We start from the raw sequence: 9,670 nt of genomic DNA on the forward strand, positions 1-9,670 counted from the left end.
CTTTTTTACCTGACTTTACTTTTTTATACTTATTTTTTAATTAGATGTTTTCTTTATTTACATTGCAAATTTTATCTCCTCTGAACTCCTCCCCTCCCCATCTCATTCTCCTCCCTGTGCTCACTAACCCATCTGCTCCCGCTTCCATGTCCTGGCATTTCCCTACACTGGGACTTCAAGCCTTCTTGAGACCAAGGACTTCTCCTCTCATTGATGTTCCACAAGGCCATCTTCTGCTATAAATGCACCTGGAGTGATGGGTCCCTCCATGTGTACTCTTTGGTTGCTAGTTAGTCCCCAGGAGTGCTGGGAGTACTGGTTGGTTCATATGTCCCTCCTATGGGGCTGCAAACCTCTTCAGCTCCTTGAGTTCTTTCTCTAACTCTGCCATTGGGGACTTTGTGTTCAGTCCAATGGATGGCTGAGAGCATCCACTTCTGCATTAGTCAGGCACTGGCAGAACGTCTCAGGAGACAGCTATATCGGGCTCCTGTCAGTAAGCACTTGTTGGCATCCACAATAGTGTCTGGGTTTGGTAACTGTATATGGGATGGATCCCTAAGTGGGACACTCACTGGATGGCCTTTTCTTCAGTTTCTGCCCCAAACTTTGTCTCTGTATTTCCTACCATGGGTATTTTGGTCCTCCTTCTAAGAAGGACCAAAGTATCCATACTGTGTCTTCCTTCTTCTTGAGCTTCATGCGAATTGTATCTTGAGTATTCCGAACTTCTGGAATATCCACTTATCAATGAGTGCATGCCACGCGTGTTCTTTTGACACACACCATTTCTTAAATGAATGTATCCTGTTCTCTGTGGTCTGAGAATGAAGACAATCACTCCAGTCAAATAGCTTTGACCATAGCAGGAAATCTGTATTCAAAAATCATGCCTACAATTCATTCCTTGGCATAGCAGAACTGTCAACTCTTATCTTAGCTACTATATGGATGTAAAATCCTTTGGTGATGTGAGGTTCATTGAAGTATAGCTTTATTACAGTGAACTCCAATGTTTAAAAATTGTTCTTTTTTGGGGTTGTACAACATTAAGAGCCCAGATTTTAAGCTCTACTAAAAACAAAGCAAACAAATGAACAAAAAGACTATCTATTTATGTTCATTAAAAAAACTAATAGTGATATATTATTTTAAAATATCATATAATTAATATGTTCAGAATTATTTAAAATTTATATTGAGAAAAACGTATTTTCAGTATTGCTGTAGACAACCATCTACATATGTCTGTTCAATTGATTGTTGTTTTATATCAAACAACCTATATAATACACATTCTTATTGTGACAATATTTTATAGATTTTAAAGAATATGATAAAATAAAAAGTGAAAGGAAAATGTCTATCTATTTATCTATAAAGGCTGAATGTATATCTTTCTTTTGGGAATGTAAGGCATTGAAGCTGGTAGTGAACCTGCTGATGGCTTTTATTAAATATTTATTTCAACAAATGTGTAATACTCTTATTCGTAAGGGGAGTATAAATCATAACTACTTTGAGACTTTATTTTACACATGTCAGAATGGCTAAGATCAATAAAACAAATGTCAGCTCATGCTGGTAGGATACAGAATAAGAGTAGCACTCCTCCATTGCAGTTGAGAGTATAAACATGTACAGCTACTATGGAAATTGATGTAGCAGTTTCTCAGCAAGTTGAGCACTGATCTACATCAAGATTCAGCTGTATCACTCTTACACATACACTCAAAAATGCTTTATCATACCATCAAGACACTTGATCATCCATTTTCATTACTTACCTGTTCATAATAGCCAGGAACTAGAAACAACATAAATGTCTATAAAGAAATGAATGGAGGCTGCAGAAGTGGCAGGATAGGTGGGACAGGATCCTTTCTACTTCCATCTACAACTAGGAGGGACAGCAGATCCACAACCCTCTGCATACCTTTCCTTTAAGCAGAGAGCTTCTCTCCAGGGAGTGCTCTGACCCCGGGTCTCAGGTGGGACCAGCTGGGAGGCACTGGCCACAGAATCTGCAAACTTCATTAATCCATCTGCACCCAGAAGGGACAGCCCTCTGCACATGGGTTCTACCAGGGTAGAGTGTAGACTCCCTCCCCAAAGCCCGGACAGTAAACAGCTACCATTTGGGTCCCAGTACAGCGCTGCCCACCTGTTGAACGAAACCTAGCTTCCGGTTACATTCAGAAGCTTCACCCCCACAGAGCAAGAAGGAAGTAACTGATTGGACTGTTACACTGACGTATTTTGGGGGAAGGGTTTTGCCCCAGGTAATTTACCTGTTGCGAGAACAAAGGAAATTCATTAAATTCAAGATGACTGAGTGACCAGAGCTCGTTGTCTAATATTTTATTTTCCCACGTGGGTAAGGTACAGTATGGCTAGCCTATCTCTTCTATCTCCTTCAATCTCTTCCTATCTATTTCTTACTCCTATTGCCAGAAGAACCCTTTATTTTATTTACGTTGGTGCTGGTTGCCAACAGTAGAGCTGACCTCCCAGAAGTGCTGATGCAGGCTTACAAACCCAGCCAGATACAACAAGAATATGTAACACCAGAGATTAACAAATGGCTAAAGGCAAATGCAAGACTCTTACCAGCAGAAACCAAGACTGTGTGGCATCATAAGAAACTATTACTTCCACTACAGCAAGTCCTGGATACCCTAGGACACCAGAAAAGCAAGATTTGGAACACCTCTATCATGATAGTGATAGAGGAATTTAAGAAGGACATAAATAACTCCCTTAAGGAAATACAGGAGAACACAGATAAACAGATTTCCTTAAAAAGAAAACACAAAAATCCCTTAAAGAATTATAGGAAAGCACAACCAAACAGGTGAAGGAATTGAACAAAACCATCCAGGACCTAAAAACGGAAGTAGAAACAATTAAGAAATCACAAAGAGAGACAACTCTGGAGATAGAAAACCTTGGAAAGAAATCAGGAGTCATAGTTGCAAGCATCACCAACAGAATAGAAGAGATAGAAAAGAGAATCTCAGGTGCAGAAGAAACCATAAAAAAGATTGACACAACAGTCAAAGAAAATGCAAAATGCAAAAAGCTCCTAACCCAAAACATCCAGGATATCCACAGACACAAGGAGAAGACCAAACCTAAGGATAATAAGTATAGAGGAGAGAGAAGACTTCAAACTTAAAGGGCCAGTAAATATCTTAATGAAATTATAGAAGAAAACTTTCCTAGATTGAAAAAAGAGATGCTCATGAACATACAAGAAGCCTACAGAATTCCAAATAGCTTGGGCCAGAAAAGAAAATCCTCCTACCACATAAGAGTCAAAACACCAAATGCACAAAACAAAGAATATTAAAAGCAGTGAGGGAAAAATGTCAAGTAACATACAAAGGCAGACCTATCAGAATTACACCAGACTTCTCACCAGAGACTATGAAAGCCAGAAGATCCTGGGCTGATGTCATACAGATCCTAAGAGAACACAATACTAGCCCAGGTTTCTATAACCAGCAAAACTTTCAATTACCATAGATGGAGAAACCAAAGTATTTCATGACAAATCCAAATTTATATAGTATCTTTCCACAAATCCAGACCTTCAAAGGATAGTAAATGGAAAACGCCAACACAAGGAGGGAAACTATATCCTAGAAAAAGCAAGAAAGTAATCTTCCAACAAAACTAAAAGAAGGTAGCCACATGAACAAAATTACAACTTTAACAACAAAAATTACAGGAAGCAACAATCACTTTTCCTTAATATCTATTAATATCAATGGACTCAATTCCCCAATAAAAAGACATAGGTTATCAGACTGGGTACATAAACAGGACCCAACATTTTGTTGCATTCAGGAAACCCATCTCAGTGACAAAGGCAGACACTACCTCAGAGTAAAAGGCTAGAAAACAATTTTCCATGCAAATGGCCCTAAAAAACAAGCCGGAGTAGCCATTCTAATATCAAATGAAATCAAGTTTCAACCTAAAGTGATAAAAAAAGATAAGGAGGGACACTTCATCCTGATCAAAGGTGAGATCTACCAAGATGAACTCTCAATTCTGAACCTCTATGCTCCAAATGCAAGGGCATCTACATTCATTAAAGAAACTTTACTAAAGCTCAAAGAACACATAGCTTCCCACACAATAATAGTGGGAGACTTCAAAACTGCACTCTCTCCAATGGATAGATGACAGAAAAAAACTAAACAAAGACACAAAGTTTTTAAAAAACTTTGTTTTTTTAAAAAAAAACAAAGTTCTGAGACTAACAGAAGTTATGAAACAGATGGATTTAACAGATATCTATAGAACTTTTTATCCTAAAAAAGGGGTACACTTTCTTCTCAGCACCTCATGGTACCTTCTCCAGAACTGACCATATAATTGGTCACAAAACAGGCCTCAACAGATACAAGAATATTGAAATAATTACTTGCATCCTATCAGATCACCATGGACTAAGGCTGTTCCTCAATAACAAAATAAATAATAGGAAGCCCACATACTCGTGGAAGCTTAACAACACAATACTCAATGATAATCTGATCAAGGAAAAATAAAGAAAGAAATTAAAAACTTTGTAGAGCTTAATGAAAATGAAGCCACAACATACCCAAACTTATTGGACACAATGAAAGCAGTCCTAAGAGGAAGACACATAGCTCTGAGTGCCTGGAAAAAGAAATTGGAGGGAGGGCTGGTGAGATGGCTCAACAGGTAAGAGTAGCGACTGCTCTCCTGAAGGTCGTGAGTTCAAATCCCAGCAATCACATGGTGGCTCACAACCACCCGTAATGAAATCTGACACCCTCTTCTGTGTACTCATTTATAATAATAAATAATTAAAAAAAAGAAATTGGAGGGAGTATACACCAGCAATTTGATAGCACATCTGAAAGCTCTAGAACAAAAAGAAGCAAATTCACCCACCTTGAGTCTATGGCCAGAAATAATCAAACTCAGGGCTGAAATCAACCAAATGGAAACAAAAAGAACTATATAAATAATCAACAAAACCAGGAGCTGGTTCTTTGAGAAAATCAATAAAATAGATAAACCCTTAGCCAGACTAACTAGCGGGCACAGAGACAGTATCCTAATTAACAAGATTAGAAATGAAAAGGGAGACATAACAACAGACACTGAAGGAATCCAAAAAATCATGATAGCCTACTACAAAAGCCTATACTCAACAAAACTGGAAAACCTGGATGAAATGGACAATTTTCTTGACAGATACCAGGTACAAAAGTTAAATCAAGATCAGATAAATGAGCTAAACAGTCTCATATCCGCTAACAAAATAGAAAGAGTCCTTAATAGTCTTCTATCCAAAAAAAGCCCAGGACCAGATAGGTTTAGTGCAGAGTTTTATCATATCTTCAAAGAAGATCTAATACCAATATTCCTCAAACTATTCCACAAAATAGAAACAGAAGATATTATACCCAATTTATTCTATGAAGTTACAATTATTCTGATATCTAAACCACACAAAGACCTAACAAAGAAAGAAAACTTCAGACCAATTTCCCTTATGAATATCGAAGCAAAAATACTCAATAAAATTCTTGCAAACCGAATCTAAGAACACATCAAAATGATCATCTATCATTATCAAGTAGGGTTCATCCCAGGGATGCAGAGATGTTTCAATACATGGAAATCCATTAATGTAATCAACTACATAAACAAACTCAAAGAAAAAAATCATATGATGATCTCATTGGATGCTGAGAAAGCATTTGACAAAATCTAACACCCCTTGATGATAAAAGTCTTGGAAAAATCAGGAATTCAAGGCCCATACTTAAAAATAGTAAAATGAATATACAGCAAATCAGTAGCCAACATCAAACTAAATGGAGAGAAACTTGAAGCAATCCCACTAATATCAGGGACTAGGCAAGGCTGCCCACTCTCTCCCTGCCTATTCAACATTGCACTTGAAGACCTAGCCAGAGCAATTAGAAAACAAAAAGAAGTCAAAGGGATACAAATTGGAAAGGAAGAAGTCAAATTATCACTATTTGCAGATGATATGATAGTATACTTAAGTGACCCCAAAAATTCTACCAGAGAACTCCTAAACCTGATAAACAATTTTAGCAAAGTAGTTAGATATAAAATTATCTCAAGCAAATCATTGGCCTTCCTCTACATAAAAGATAAACAGTCTGAGAAAGAAATTAGGGAAACAACATCCTTCACAATAGTCACAAATAATATAAAATACCTTGGTGTGAGTCTAATTAAGGAAGGAAATAACTGTATGAAAGGAACTTCAAGTCTCTGAAGGAGGAAATCGAAGATCTCAGAAGATGGAAAGATCTCCCATGCTCATAGATAAGTAGGATTAATATAGTAAAAATGGCCATCTTGCCGAAAGCAATCTACAGATTCAATGCAATCCCCATCAAAATTCCAACTCATCTCCACAGAGCTAGAAAGAGCAATTTGCAAATTCATCTGGAATAACAAAAACCTAGGATAGCCAAAACTATTCTCAACAATTAGAGAACCTCTGGTGGAATCACCATCCAAGACCTTAAGCTGTACTACAGAGCAATTATAATAAAAACTGCATTGTATTGGTACAGTGACAGACAGGTGGATCAATGGAATAGAATTGAAGATGCAGAAATGAACCCACACACCTATGGTTCCTTGATCTTTGACAAAGGAGCTAAAACCATCCAGTGGAAAAAGGATAAGTGATAGCATTTTCAACAAATGGTACAGGTTCAACTTGTGGTTAGCATGTAGAAGAATGCAAATCGATCCACTCTTATCTCCTTGTACAAAGCTCAAGTCCAAGTGGATCAACGACCTCCACATAAAACCAGATACACTGAAAGTAATAGAAAAGAAAGTGGGGAGTCTGGAGCACATGGGCACAGGGAAAATTTTTCTGAACAGAACACCAATAGCTCTTGCTCTGAAATCAAGAATTGGCAAATAGGACCTCATAAAGTTGTAAAGCTTCTGTAAGGCAAAGAACACAGTTAATAGTACAAAACAGCGATCAACAGATTCAGAGAAGATCTTTACCAATCTTATATCTGATAGAGGGCTAATATCCAATATATACAAAGAACTCAAGAAGTAAGACTCCAGAAAACCAAGTAAACCTATTAAAGAATGGGGTACAGAGCTAAACAAAGAATTCTCAATGGAGGAATACTGAATGGCTGAGAAGCACCTAAAGAAATCTTGAACATCCTTAGTCAACAGGGATATGCAAATCAAAACAGCCCAGAGATTCCACCTCATTCCAGTCAGAATGCCTAAGACCAAAAACTCAGGTGACAGCAAATGGTGGTGAGGTTATAGAGAAAGAGGAACACTCCTTCATTGCTGGTGGAATTGTAAGCTGGTACAACCACTCTGGAAATCAGTTTGGTGGTTCCTCAAGAAATTTGACATAGTACTAACTGAGGACCCAGCTATACCACTCCTGAGCATATACCCAGAAGATGCTCCAACATGTAATGAGGACACATGCTCTACTTTGTTCATAGCAGCCTTATTTATAATAACCAGAAACTGGAACCAACCCAGGTGTCCCTCAACAGAGGAATGGATACAGAAAATGTGGTATATCTATACAATGGAGTACTATTCAGCTATTAAAAACAATGAATTTATGAAATTCTTAGGGAAATGGATGGATCTGGAGAATATCATCCTGAGTGAGGTAACCAATTACAAAAGAACACACAGGGCATGCACTCTCTGATAAGTGGATATTAGCCCTGAAGCTCAGAACTCCCAAAATACAACTTGCAAACCACACGAAACTCAAGAAGATGAACAACCAAAATGTGAATGCTTTGTTCCTTCTTAGAAGTGGGAACAAAATACCCATCTAAGGAGTTGTAGAGACATACTGTGGAGCAGAGACTGAAAACAGGACATTCCAGAGACTGCCCCACCTAGGAATCCTTTCCATATTCAATCATCAAACCCTGACACTATTGTAGATGTCAGCAAGTACTGGTTGACAGGCGCCTGATATAGCTGTCTCCTGAGAGGAACTGACATTACCCGACTAAAACAGAAGTAGAGGTTCACAACCATCTATTGGACTGAGTATTGGGTCCCCAATGAAGGAGTTAGAGAAAGGACCCAAGGAGCTGAAGGGTTTGCAACCCCTTAGAAGGAACAACAATATGAACTAACTAGTACCCCCAGAGCTCCCAGGGACTAAACCATCAACCAAAGAGTACACATGGTGGGACTCATTGCTCCAGATGCATATGTAGCATAGCATGGTCTAATCGGTCATCAATGGGAGGAGAGGCCCTTGGTCCTGTGAAGGTTCTATGCCCCAGCGTAGGGGAATACTAGGGCCAGGAAGCGGGAGAGGGTGGATTGGTGAGTAGAGGGAGAGGGGAGGAAACAGGGTTTGTTTTTTGTTTTTCATATTTTTCCAGAGGGGTATCCAGGAGAGGAGATATCAGTTGAAATGTAAATAAAGAAAATATCTAATAAAAAAGAAGTGAATGGATAAAGAAATGTTGTACATTTCAACAATAAAAAATACTCTGTTTTTTTAAAAAGATGAAATCATGAAACTTCAGGTCCTGGATGGAGCTAAGAAATCATTGTGAATGAGGTAACCTAAATCCCCAAACATAAATATGGGATATATTCACTTATATGTGGATATTAGCTGTTGTTTTCAATAATCAGGCTACAGTCAATAAAATCACAGAGGTTACATTAGAAGTGTTGATTAGGGGTATGACTGATTATGAAAGGAAGGGAAAATAGGGTAGATAGTTATAGATGGATGGAAGGGGAGATCAAGGGAGGCAGAGAGGGGAGCAGAAGGAAAAGGAAGGAATAAAGGAAAGGACAGCTAAATCTAAGGGTGCTTTAAGGGGCTGTATGGAAGCCTAATACAGTACAAGCTTCCTACAATACATACATATAGAAAGATGATGCAAATGGAATTGCCAAATAATGGGGGAGAAGGAACATTGACTGAGCATCTCTTGTCACTAAATGAAGCCAACAGTTCCAGGAATCAGTTACACCTAATGGAGTTGTTGATCCAAGGAATTCCATGAGAAACCCCAAACAACCCAAGCTATTGCTAAGGCTAGTGATTGCTGTCCACAAACTCATGTGAAGACTGCGCTGTTGAAGACAACACCTACAAAATCCCCTTAATAGGGAGATGTCAAGCTGGTGCCTACTTAGGGCCTTTACCTCTATGCACTAGTGTTCATATACTAGAAGGCACGATGCACACTGCCAAAGGAGAAATGTAAATACCAACTCAGCTATAAACCCTTTGATCTAAAGTGGTGACCTACATACACAACCTACATATATTGTAATAGTGGCAAAAGGTTTGTGGGAGCAATCATCATGTATCTGATTACTTTTAAGGATGATTTCTTGAGAAGGAACCACTTTCCAATGATGGCCAAGAACCTGATACTAGATAGGCCAGGGACTTACAGGAAAACCAAATACTACTAATCTTTTAGAAATGGAGCAACAAAATGACTCTAATCAACATTCAGCTCTTCTCATAGTTCCATGGCTTTCTTAGTCAACATCAGAGAAGCTTCTTTTGCAATAGATGGGAATAAATACAGAGAACTATAGCTGGGCCATATGCAGAAAGAGATACAGAGGGGGGGGAGAGGGAGGG

Source organism: Mastomys coucha, unplaced genomic scaffold, assembly GCF_008632895.1.
Source record: "Mastomys coucha isolate ucsf_1 unplaced genomic scaffold, UCSF_Mcou_1 pScaffold20, whole genome shotgun sequence".
Lineage (NCBI taxonomy): Eukaryota > Metazoa > Chordata > Mammalia > Rodentia > Muridae > Mastomys > Mastomys coucha.